General features: G+C 46.1%; 1 protein-coding gene across 2 annotated transcripts in view; it reads right to left on the bottom strand.

The window, feature by feature from the left end:
- The window catches only part of LOC142108919 (ammonium transporter Rh type B-B-like), a 29885-nt gene that overhangs the window by 15627 nt on the left and 1102 nt on the right, over window positions 1-13156 (bottom strand). The window lies entirely within an intron of this gene.

Consider the following 13156-nt stretch of genomic DNA (forward strand, 5'->3'; position numbering starts at 1 on the left):
CCCTCCCTTAGGGTTCTGGGTATGGAAGAAGCTTGGCGGAAAAGGACACCATGCAGTCTGGTGCATGACTCGGAAACCATGTCAAGCAATTAGCCTCCAGTAATTACTAAACTACAAGTGCTTCCCCTGGGTGAATGGGAAATGAGGGGAGACAGAGGTACACAGGTTATATAAGCACAGTTCACAAGGCACTATATAATCTAAAAATAAAAACAGCAATCCCATAACATCCTACAGCCCCACTTTTCCCAGGACAGTCCTGATTTGTGGCACTCAAAAGGAACTTATACTTGCTTAATCTCAGAAAAAAAAGGAGTGGTTTGATGGATCTAGGCAGATCATGGGTGTGGCCTATTATGTCTCAGTTTTCCGATTGTGAACGTAGACCATACTCGGCCCCCTCTCCCGGGAATGTCCTGGAGACTCCCTAATTCTGGGGAGGTCTCCCGCACTCCCAGGAGACCAGTCCATTCTCCTGCATCCCACCCACTTACTAGAGAAGTGAACAGGATAGGGTACCTATGTGATGCCTTTCGCCTTCCCTGTACCCCTCCAGGGGGGCATGGCGAGCATGCGTTGGGGCGTGGCTATAATTTTAGACAGTGCTTGGCTGCTCTCCAACTTTTCCTATCCCCATAATATACATGGGCAATGCTGCGTGCACTACTGTTAGGTGCACGGAGATCTCCCTTTTCAAGCAGAGCTGTGTGAAGCAGGAGCAGGGTCCAGTCACCTCAATTATACAGTGCCCCAGGCTTGAAGGGGGGTTTCCAGGCACTGGGAATTCCCCCCTCGGTTTGCCTATGCCCTTCCGTTCTCACACATCACCTCCCCTCTGGAATCTCCTGGAAGGAAAGACTAAAATGTTAAATGCAAGTATGATGTTGACTGGTATGTGATCCCTAACTTGGTCGTCTAACAGGAGTATCAGATCCAGCCTTATATCACTTATTGTCAATACGGCCTGTGTAATACATGCAAAACGAACGTCTATTCATCCGGTATATACACTGCTCCCTCTATTTATCACCAGCTTCAAACACAAGACGAAACTGATGTAACAGCAATGGTAGAGTTATAATAAGGAACTCATACATCTTAATTTAGAGAATATACCTGGTGGTAATCAATGGGTGGTATAAAGAGAGAGAGAGAGCACTGTATATAATAGCCATGATGAATCTTAAAGGGACAGTATCAATGGTACTGTCCCTTTAAAATCCATCATGGCTTCCCAATCTAGTTTTGTTGTCCCCATGTCAGAAAGGACAGTGTTAGCCCTGAGGCAGAACAGCCGCCTCCTAAAATATTTCATGCATGAAACTGCCAGTGGGACGGAAACTAGATCAGGCCGATACGGATCTTAACCATTAATTTACAGCAATATACAAACTGATTCCCATAGGAAAGAATCCATTGTAACCTCTTCACTATATCCCGACAATGACCATACAGTGATAATTACAACGAAAATATACTTTATTAGCAATCTGGGTGGGTGTTCCGTTTCATTTAACTATAAGTGTTCTGTTCACCCTTGATTTACGTACAACGCGCTTTTCTAGAAGGTCGTAGACTTTACGTATCAAAAACTTATTAGCAGAACAGTTTCGGTTTTAGAGTAGACAAGATCATGAACTTGTGCATAACTCCAAATAAATATCTTCTAGCAGAATGTCTCTTTAAATGTATTTGGAATCGCTATTTAGATTTAACTACGCATTTCGGGAGGCTAGGGCTATTATTGTCTAGGAAAAGGTGTTTAATTTTTGGGTTTTACAAACTGGGATAGATCATTGCTATCCACATTAATTATGTTGATATCGGTAGCAGAATAATATTCAGGACCAAAACGTTTGCAACCCCTCTGCATCATACTGACGCGTTCCGCTTCTACCAATGTCATTTGGCACGTTCCGCCGGTGGAATTTTGTCTTAAGTGCTCTAAGTCCTTCAACAACCAGATGACAACTGAACAAGTGGACCGTCATCCAAATTCTGTTCATAGACTATAAATACTGCGAGATGCGTGGATGGTGAAGTAAAAGTGGAAATTGTACCGCTGGAATTTTGCCCCCAAAATGCTCTTCGCTACAAATTTGACCTAATTTCGGCTCAAACTGTGTGAATCTCAGCAAAATTAATCTGTTTCCGTTCCACTTCCAAATCATATATATCTTCTGTCTACTTGGCCTGACAATTCTTTGATTGGCGTGGTATCACTTAAGTAAAGTAAAGTAAAGCGCATACATTATACACTGATCGGCTACAACATTAAAATCACCATATTGTGTACGTTCCCTTTGTGCCGCCAAAACAGCTCATCGAGACATGAACTCCACAAGACCTCCGAGGGTGTCCTGTGGTATCTGGCACCAAGACGTCAGTAGCAGATCCTATAAGTCCTGTAAGTTGTGAGGTGGGACCTCCTTATCTTTCCAGCACATTCCACAGATGCTCGATCAGATTGAGATCTGGCAAATTTGAAGTCAACACCTTGAACTCATTCCTGAACAATTTTTGCAGTGTGGACCCATTATCCTGCTGAAAGAGGCCACTGCCATCGGGGAATACCGTTGCCATGAAGGGGTGTACTTGGTCTGCAACAATGTTTAGGTAGGGGGTACATGTCAAAGTAACATCCACATGAATGCCAGGACCCAAGGTTTCCCAGCAGAACATTGCCCAGAGCATCACACTGCCTCCGCTGGCATGTCTTCTTCCCATAGTGCATCCTGGTGCCATCTCTTCCCCAGGTAAACGACGCACATACACCCGGCCGTCCACATGAAAGCAAGCTGCAAAGCACTGTTTTTTCTGACACCTTTATACTATAGCCAGCATTAACTTTTTCAGCAATTTGTGCTACAGTAGCTCTTCTGTGGGATAGGACCAGACAGGATAGCCTTTGCTCCCCACACGCATCAATGAGCCTTGGGCGCCCATAACCCCATCGCCGGTTTACTGGGTGTCCTTCCTTGGACCACTTTTGGTAGGTACTAACCACTGCATACCGGAAGCAACCCACAAGACCTGTCGTTTTGGAGATGCTCTGACCACGTCTAGCCATCACAATATGGCCAAAGTCGCTCAGATCCTTACGTTTGCCCATTTTTCCTGCTTCCAACACATCAACATCAAGAACTGACTGTTCACTTGCCGCCTAATATATCCCACTCCTTGACAGGTGCCGTTGTAACCAGATAATCCATGTTATTCACCTCACTAGTCAGTGGCTTTAATGTTGTGGCTGATTGGTGTACATTATATATCACCTATAATTGGCAACCACCTTAAATGGCCGTTTGAGGTAGAAAGCAAATCATAAATAAACAGACATAAAGAAAGTTTACAAATAGCAAAAAACAAATAAAAATATTTTACCACCTACAGATTGGGAGTTACTATTTTGCACTTGTCAAAATAAATATAATTGTTGCTCTTGCTTGTAACTTAGAAGAAATGTTTTTACAAGAACATCAACATTATTTTATTGAAGCTCATAAACGTCTCTGCAAAACAAGACATAAAGGAAGATATAGCAGGCAGCTAAGATACAGAGAGAGATAGTTGCAGGATATGAGTATACTGCCAGTAAATACCTAGTGACATTGGGCCAGGAAATGTCATTCCTTTCTGACCCCCAAATGGTAGAACTAACTTCTGTGAAATAATAACCATTTAATTGCAATCCAGTAGCGATAGGCTGCATTCTCAGTGATGTCACTGGTTCCTAGTGACTGGATAGGCTGCACTCTCAGTGATGTCACTGGTTCCTAGTGACTGGATAGGCTGCATTCTCAGTGATGTCACTGGTTCCTAGTGACTGGATAGGCTGCACTCTCAGTGATGTCACTGGTTCCTAGTGACTGGATAGGCTGCATTCTCAGTGATGTCACTGGTTCCTAGTGACTGGATAGGCTGCACTCTCAGTGATGTCACTGGCTCCTAGTGATTGGATAGGCTGCATTCTCAGTGATGTCACTGGTTCCTAGTGACTGGATAGGCTGCACTCTCAGTGATGTCACTGGCTCCTAGTGATTGGATAGGCTGTACTCTCAGTGATGTCACTGGTTCCTAGTGACTGGATGGGCTGCACTCTCAGTGATGTCACTGGCTCCTAGTGATTGGATAGGCTGTACTCTCAGTGATGTCACTGGTTCCTAGTGAGTGGATAGGCTGCATTCTCAGTGATGTCACTGGTTCCTAGTGAGTGGATAGGCTGCACTCTCAGTGATGTCACTGGTTCCTAGTGACCGGATAGGCTGCACTCTCAGTGATGTCACTGGCTCCTAGTGATTGGATAGGCTGCACTCTCAGTGATGTCACTGGCTCCTAGTGACTGGATAGGCTGCACTCTCAGTGATGTCACTGGCTCCTAGTGATTGGATAGGCTGCACTCTCAGTGATGTCACTGGCTCCTAGTGATTGGATAGGCTGCACTCTCAGTGATGTCACTGGCTCCTAGTGATTGGATAGGCTGCACTCTCAGTGATGTCACTGGCTCCTAGTGAATGGATAGGCTGCACTCTCAGTGATGTCACTGGCTCCTAGTGACTGGATAGGCTGCACTCTCAGTGATGTCACTGGTTCCTAGTGAGTGGATAGGCTGCACTCTCAGTGATGTCACTGGCTCCTAGTGATTGGATAGGCTGCACTCTCAGTGATGTCACTGGCTCCTAGTGATTGGATAGGCTGCACTCTCAGTGATGTCACTGGCTCCTAGTGATTGGATAGGCTGCACTCTCAGTGATGTCACTGGTTCCTAGTGAGTGGATAGGCTGCATTCTCAGTGATGTCACTGGTTCCTAGTGAGTGGATAGGCTGCATTCTCAGTGATGTCACTGGTTCCTAGTGACTGGATAGGCTGCATTCTCAGTGATGTCACTGGTTCCTAGTGAGTGGATAGGCTGCATTCTCAGTGATGTCACTGGTTCCTAGTGACTGGATAGGCTGCATTCTCAGTGATGTCACTGGTTCCTAGTGAACGGATAGGCTGCACTCTCAGTGATGTCACTGGTTCCTAGTGACTGGATAGGCTGCACTCTCAGTGATGTCACTGGTTCCTAGTGAGTGGATAGGCTGCACTCTCAGTGATGTCACTGGTTCCTAGTGACTGGATAGGCTGCATTCTCAGTGATGTCACTGGTTTCCAGTGAATGGATAGGCTGCACTCTCAGTGATGTCACTGGCTCCTAGTGACTGGATAGGCTGCACTCTCAGTGATGTCACTGGCTCCTAGTGACTGGATAGGCTGCATTCTCAGTGATGTCACTGGTTCCTAGTGAGTGGATAGGCTGCATTCTCAGTGATGTCACTGGTTCCTAGTGAGTGGATAGGCTGCACTCTCAGTGATGTCACTGGTTCCTAGTGACTGGATAGGCTGCATTCTCAGTGATGTCACTGGTTCCTAGTGATTGGATAGGCTGCACTCTCAGTGATGTCACTGGCTCCTAGTGACTGGATAGGCTGCATTCTCAGTGATGTCACTGGTTTCCAGTGAATGGATAGGCTGCACTCTCAGTGATGTCACTGGCTCCTAGTGACTGGATAGGCTGCACTCTCAGTGATGTCACTGGCTCCTAGTGACTGGATAGGCTGCATTCTCAGTGATGTCACTGGTTCCTAGTGAGTGGATAGGCTGCATTCTCAGTGATGTCACTGGTTCCTAGTGACTGGATAGGCTGCATTCTCAGTGATGTCATTGGTTCCTAGTGAGTGGATAGGCTGCACTCTCAGTGATGTCACTGGCTCCTAGTGACTGGATAGGCTGCATTCTCAGTGATGTCACTGGTTCCTAGTGACTGGATAGGCTGCACTCTCAGTGATGTCACTGGTTCCTAGTGACTGGATAGGCTGCATTCTCAGTGATGTCACTGGCTGCTAGTGACTGGATAGGCTGCGTTCTCAGTGATGTCACTGGTTCCTAGTGACTGGATAGGCTGCATTCTCAGTGATGTCACTGGTTCCTAGTGACTGGATAGGCTGCGTTCTCAGTGATGTCACTGGTTCCTAGTGACTGGATAGGCTGCATTCTCAGTGATGTCACTGGCTGCTAGTGACTGGATAGGCTGCGTTCTCAGTGATGTCACTGGTTCCTAGTGACTGGATAGGCTGCGTTCTCAGTGATGTCACTGGCTCCTAGTGACTGGATAGGCTGCGTTCTCAGTGATGTCACTGGCTCCTAGTGACTGGATAGGCTGCATTCTCAGTGATGTCACTGGTTTCCAGTGAATGGATAGGCTGCACTCTCAGTGATGTCACTGGCTCCTAGTGACTGGATAGGCTGCACTCTCAGTGATGTCACTGGCTCCTAGTGATTGGATAGGCTGCACTCTCAGTGATGTCACTGGTTCCTAGTGAATGGATAGGCTGCACTCTCAGTGATGTCACTGGCTCCTAGTGACTGGATAGGCTGCATTCTCAGTGATGTCACTGGTTCCTAGTGAGTGGATAGGCTGCATTCTCAGTGATGTCATTGGTTCCTAGTGAGTGGATAGGCTGCATTCTCAGTGATGTCACTGGTTCCTAGTGACTGGATAGGCTGTGTTCTCAGTGATGTCACTGGCTCCTAGTGACTGGATAGGCTGCACTCTCAGTGATGTCACTGGTTCCTAGTGACTGGATAGGCTGCATTCTCAGTGATGTCACTGGCTGCTAGTGACTGGATAGGCTGCGTTCTCAGTGATGTCACTGGTTCCTAGTGACTGGATAGGCTGCGTTCTCAGTGATGTCACTGGCTCCTAGTGACTGGATAGGCTGCGTTCTCAGTGATCTCACTGGCTCCTAGTGACTGGATAGGCTGCATTCTCAGTGATGTCACTGGTTTCCAGTGAATGGATAGGCTGCACTCTCAGTGATGTCACTGGCTCCTAGTGACTGGATAGGCTGCACTCTCAGTGATGTCACTGGTTCCTAGTGATTGGATAGGCTGCACTCTCAGTGATGTCACTGGTTCCTAGTGAATGGATAGGCTGCACTCTCAGTGATGTCACTGGTTCCTAGTGAATGGATAGGCTGCACTCTCAGTGATGTCACTGGCTCCTAGTGACTGGATAGGCTGCATTCTCAGTGATGTCACTGGTTCCTAGTGAGTGGATAGGCTGCATTCTCAGTGATGTCATTGGTTCCTAGTGAGTGGATAGGCTGCATTCTCAGTGATGTCACTGGTTCCTAGTGACTGGATAGGCTGTGTTCTCAGTGATGTCACTGGCTCCTAGTGACTGGATAGGCTGCACTCTCAGTGATGTCACTGGTTCCTAGTGACTGGATAGGCTGCATTCTCAGTGATGTCACTGGCTGCTAGTGACTGGATAGGCTGCGTTCTCAGTGATGTCACTGGTTCCTAGTGACTGGATAGGCTGCATTCTCAGTGATGTCACTGGTTCCTAGTGACTGGATAGGCTGCATTCTCAGTGATGTCACTGGTTCCTAGTGACTGGATAGGCTGCGTTCTCAGTGATGTCACTGGTTCCTAGTGACTGGATAGGCTGCACTCTCAGTGATGTCACTGGTTCCTAGTGAGTGGATAGGCTGCATTCTCAGTGATGTCACTGGTTCCTAGTGACTGGATAGGCTGCGTTCTCAGTGATGTCACTGGCTCCTAGTGACTGGATAGGCTGCGTTCTCAGTGATGTCACTGGCTCCTAGTGACTGGATAGGCTGCACTCTCAGTGATGTCACTGGCTGCTAGTGAAGGGATAGGCTGCATTCTCAGTGATGTCACTGGCTCCTAGTGACTGGATAGGCTGCGTTCTCAGTGATGTCACTGGTTCCTAGTGACTGGATAGGCTGCATTCTCAGTGATGTCACTGGCTCCTAGTGACTGGATAGGCTGCGTTGTCAGTGATGTCACTGGCTCCTAGTGACTGGATAGGCTGCATTCTCAGTGATGTCACTGGCTCCTAGTGACTGGATAGGCTGCACTCTCAGTGATGTCACTGGCTGCTAGTGAAGGGATAGGCTATATTCCTTCAGGATTTATTCACACAATGAACATAATTAAATGTAAAAAACAAGCATAAAAAAAGTTCTCCACTTCATTTTTTTAATTGAATATGTATTCCACCTAACACCTCCCACTTCTGTGACATCACTCATTCCGCAGTGGCATATCAGTACATGCAAAATAGCGCAAACATAACAGACAGGAGGCTTAACCACTACATATGACCTGTAACCCATGACAGCCAATCAGATATTGGCTTCCATCGGCCCCATCACTAGACTGATTAAAGCAAACATCTGATTGGTTGCTGTGAGCTACAGCACATTTGTGCAGAGGCAGTTGCACGGTGTCACGTTTTTGGAGCCTAATGTGCATCTGATGACACAGGACAAGCCTTTTAGAGAAGTGACTGGCTAAGTCCCTACCCTGCAGTATCCGCCCTGCATTCCCTGTCCGCTCAGCAATTTATTTTTTTAAATAAGTCTGGTTTTTCAGGTTCTGTCCTCAACCTGCATCCAGGTGTGTCTGTGAACGGTGACGGGCGTTATCACTGCTATAAGGTATGTTGACATCAGAAGACAGATGCCATTTATTTTTCATCCTGCTGAGCCATGCACAGTCGGGAGTAGTGGGTGGGTGGAACCACCGCCCGGCAGAGACGTGCGAAAAATTCTGGTTTCTTATAAAAATGTGTTTCTGTGAGAGGATGAGGGAGACGCTTATTTTAAAACAAAATTTACTCTGTACAAAGGATTCATAAAAGTAAGATTATAGGATGAAATGTCATCTTTTAAGAATTAGGGGGTCTCCAAACAGGGGCGTACCGACACCAAGGGGTCCCCAGACAATATATACATCATATTTGCCTACTCTCTTGGCATTTTCGGGAGGTTCACAAATTTCGGGCAGGGTATCTTCCTGGATCTTATCGGAGGCGGGGCTTAATGATGAGATTTGCGCCCTCAAACCTCCCCCGCGCTATGAAATGCTGTGAATTTCATGGCAGTCCATGGAAACCCGATTTCATCACCCATGTTTACCCCTGGTGGTATTACCAGTACACTTGCCCCCACTCCCAGAATGTCCAGGAGACTCTTGAATCCCGGGTAGGTCTCCCACAACTAGCCCATAGGGATCCTAAATAAAGCGATTTGCAGCTAATCGCGACCTTTTGGCTCCGCCCCCTGCGACAGAAATGTTGATTTTGACACAGGGCATGGCTACAACGACGCGATTCGCCAGCCCTCCGCCCCCTACCGCCCTCACACGACACCCCCCCCCCCTTCCCAGATCTCCCAGAAGGCAACAACAGAAAGTTGGCAAATATGATTAACAGATGTGACACAAATGTATATTGGTCGAAAATTCTTGTATAATATGAGAAACAAATTGTCAGTTGAAATGTTATTTCAGTAAAGCCATATTGGTGGTGGGGGGGGGGGGGGGGTGGAATTTTTTCCAAGTTTAGTAAACAACAATCTGGAACATAACTGAAACTTTCTAATTAAACTGGCCGTGGAATGGGTTACAACAATATGAGATTGTTAGATCAATCTGATGGGCCTAAGGTTCTCTGATCAGAGTTTAGAATACAGTTCACACCATTAAAACATGCACACAGGAGAGCCAAGCATATCCTTAGGCTTGTATGTAGAGATGTTCACTGACCCCCGTGTTTTGGTTTTGGATCTGGATTAACTTTGTGTTCTGGTTTTGGTTTTGGATCCCTATTATTTTTTTTTAAATCACATAATTTGGCTCTTTTTTGTAACCTCAATAACATTAATTTCCAGCCATTTCCAGTCAATTTTTGTCAAGTGACAAGAACACTGCTACCCCTGTTTCTGTGTGAGCAATGGCACTGAGCAATGTCACTGGAGACTGGAGAGTGACAAGAACACTGGTACCCCTGTTTCTGTGTGAGCAATGGCACTGAGCAATGTCACTGGAGACTGGAGAGTGACAAGAACACTGCTACCCCTCCTGTTTCTGTGTGAGCAATGGCACTGAGCAATGTCACTGGAGACTGGAGAGTGACAAGAACACTGCTACCCCTGTTTCTGTGTGAGCAATGGCACTGAGCAATGTCACTGGAGACTGGAGAGTGACAAGAACACTGCTACCCCTCCTGTTTCTGTGTGAGCAATGGCACTGAGCAATGTCACTGGAGACTGGAGAGTGACAAGAACACTGCTACCCCTGTTTCTGTGTGAGCAATGCTACTGAACAATGTCACTGGAGACTGGAGAGTGACAAGAACACCGATACCCCTGTGTCTTTGTGAGCAATGGCACTGAGCAATGTCACTGGAGACTGGAGAGTGACAAGAACACCGATACCCCTGTGTCTGTGTGAGCAATGGTACTGAACAATGTCACTGGAGACTGGAGAGTGACAAGAACACCGATACCCCTGTGTCTGTGTGAGCAATGGCGCTGGATCTCCTGGGGAGGGAGGTACTTATGGAATCCAAAACCCACGAGATCCGATAATGCAACAATGACGTTTTGCCTCAATGAGCATCTCTACTTGTACGTACTAAGCATCTAACATTGTTACAGAGACTTCAACCTGGCTCTGTAACAGCTTTTGAATGAGAGGAGGATTTACGCTATAAACTTGAGTCTGTTCACGCGATAACATTGGTAAATGGATTACAGAGATAAATGGAGCACACTGAAGTTTATAAGTATGTGTACTGAAGATGGATTTATAATAAAAGATCTAACAATATTAATATTGAGCGTCATGACACATCCATGCAATACTGCCTGTATTGCACAATTTAAAGCAGATTTGGGCAACCTGCGGCTGTCCAGACATTGTTCAACTACAAGCCCCAGCATGCTGGGACTTCTAGTTTCACAACACCTGGAGAGCCGCAGGTTGGACAGGTCCTGGGCCCGACATGCAATAAACGCAGCGCTCAGCACCAGACCAAGGCACGATACTACACCTCTAGTAATATCACCTAAAAACAAACCCTTGTTTTCAATACACCCACTACAAACAGTGCTACAAAACGGAAACACTTTGCTCTAAATGCCTGAATTTTTTTTACAAGTGTGATGTGTAAACATGAAGGAGATTTCAAAGAATGTGCTGTTTTGTACCTTTTTTTTTAATAGCGCAGTTTATTGACTAAAGTAAGTCATTTGAGACAGGCTAGGCTGTTACAGAAATATGGCATGGTGTAGTGAGTAACCACTGATTAGTGGTCTGATTAGCCATAGCTGGTCTGACATTTAAGAAAAGGTTGGATAGAAGAGTTTAACCTCCACTACAATATGGTTTTCAGCTGAGTTCTGATTTAAAACTAGAACTTTAGTGCATTTCTGGGTAAAGTATACCTCCCAACAGGACTCATTTCCCCCACTGCACATCAGTCACTACCATCCCACCACCTCATGCACACTTATTTTTTCTTAATTTGTTCCCTTGCATCCATAAAACTTGCATTTTCTACATTCCCTGCTTGTTGCACCAAACCTTGTTGCCTCAGTATAATGAAATCGTTGTGAGCCGACATACATTAATCATTAAAAAAGGTCCAAAGCCCCGTCCTTGATAGGCACATGCCTCACAGCTTTCTAACAAATCCACACCCGCTATCTGATAAGCTTTGTGCTTTTCTTAGTCCACAAATCTGTATAAGTCCCATCCCTAGCAGGACTATTTGGGGCAGAGGTATGATTTAAATACAAGAAGTTCGAAAACCAGAAGATATAGAGGCTCCGTATTTTTGGTAGTCCACCTGGACATCCGAGACATCATCATCATCATCATCATCATCACCATTTATTAATATAGCACCACTGATTCCGCAGCGCTGTACAGAGAGCTCACTCCTATCAGTCCCTGTCCCATTGGAGCTTACAGTCTAAATTTCCTAACATACACACAGACAGCCAGAGAGAGAGAGACTAGGGTCAATTTTGATAGGAGCCAATTAACCTACTAGTATGTTTTTTTGGGAGTGTGGGAGGAAACCAGAGCACCCGGAGGAAACCCACGCAAACACGGGGAGAACATACAAACTCCACACAGATAAGACCATGGTCAGGAATTGAACTCATGACCCCAGCGCTGTGATGCAGAAGTGCTAACCACCGAGCCACCGTGCTGCCCACGAGACAGTCTGCCATTCTCCCGGACAGCGGGAGAGGTGGGCTGGGATGAGAGCGCGTTGACGCAGTTTGCATCATTACGGCCCGCTCGCCACTGCGCGATGATGCCCAACACAATATCGTGCGGCGGTGGAGTTCATCACATCATCGAACCCTACCCAACAATGCACAACGACTTCAACCCAACCCAAACAGCCTGACTTTGTAGACCTCTCTTCGAGGGCAGGTCCAGACAGTCCGCAAGCAATACATAGAGGAGGGGGTATTTACTAAACGCATATTGTTTACTCCAGTATGGTGGGTCTACGTTCTCTTCCAATGCCCACTCCGTGTTAGCTGCTAATTTAGGTGAGGAAATCATTTATAAAACACTATTTATTTTTTTGTATCCTGTATCAGTTGGCAGCAAACACGGGATAGAGCGTTAATGAAATAACCTCCTCAGTCTGACATCTGGTGAGCGATTTAAAAGCTACTGTGAAATAAGGAAGCATTTGTTTACAGGAAGAGCGATAGATCCGACGGGCTACCAGCGGAGATTACACAGTTAAATCATTCAAAACTGCATGGGGCAAACACGACTATCACCAGGATTCCAAAAAAACAAAACACATTTTGTATCAAATACATCAGCAGATTCAATGTACAAATCACGTTCTTTAGCCCTCAACATTTCATCATCAGCATCAACTTGCATCGATATAGCGCCAGCATATTCCGTGGCTTTGTACAATCGGGAACAAAAGCAGTAATAAAACAATACTGGGTAAGACAGACAGACGGGGGCGGAAAGAGGACCCCGCTCGCAAGCTTATCACACTTTTGGGGCTAGATTTACTAAGCTGCGGGTTTGAAAAAGTGGAGATGTTGCCTATAGCAACCAATCAGATTCTAGCTGTCATTTTGTAGAAGCTACTAAATAAATGACAGCTAGAATCTGATTGGTTGCTATAGGCAACATCTCCACATTTTCAAACCCGCAGCTTAGTAAATCTAGCCCTTAGTTTATGAAGAGTTTGTGCAAGTATCAGCATTAAAGTTAGTGTGTGTTCCTGAGAGACACTGGTAATCACACGCACTT

This window comes from Mixophyes fleayi, chromosome 12 (genome assembly GCF_038048845.1).
Source record: "Mixophyes fleayi isolate aMixFle1 chromosome 12, aMixFle1.hap1, whole genome shotgun sequence".
Lineage (NCBI taxonomy): Eukaryota > Metazoa > Chordata > Amphibia > Anura > Limnodynastidae > Mixophyes > Mixophyes fleayi.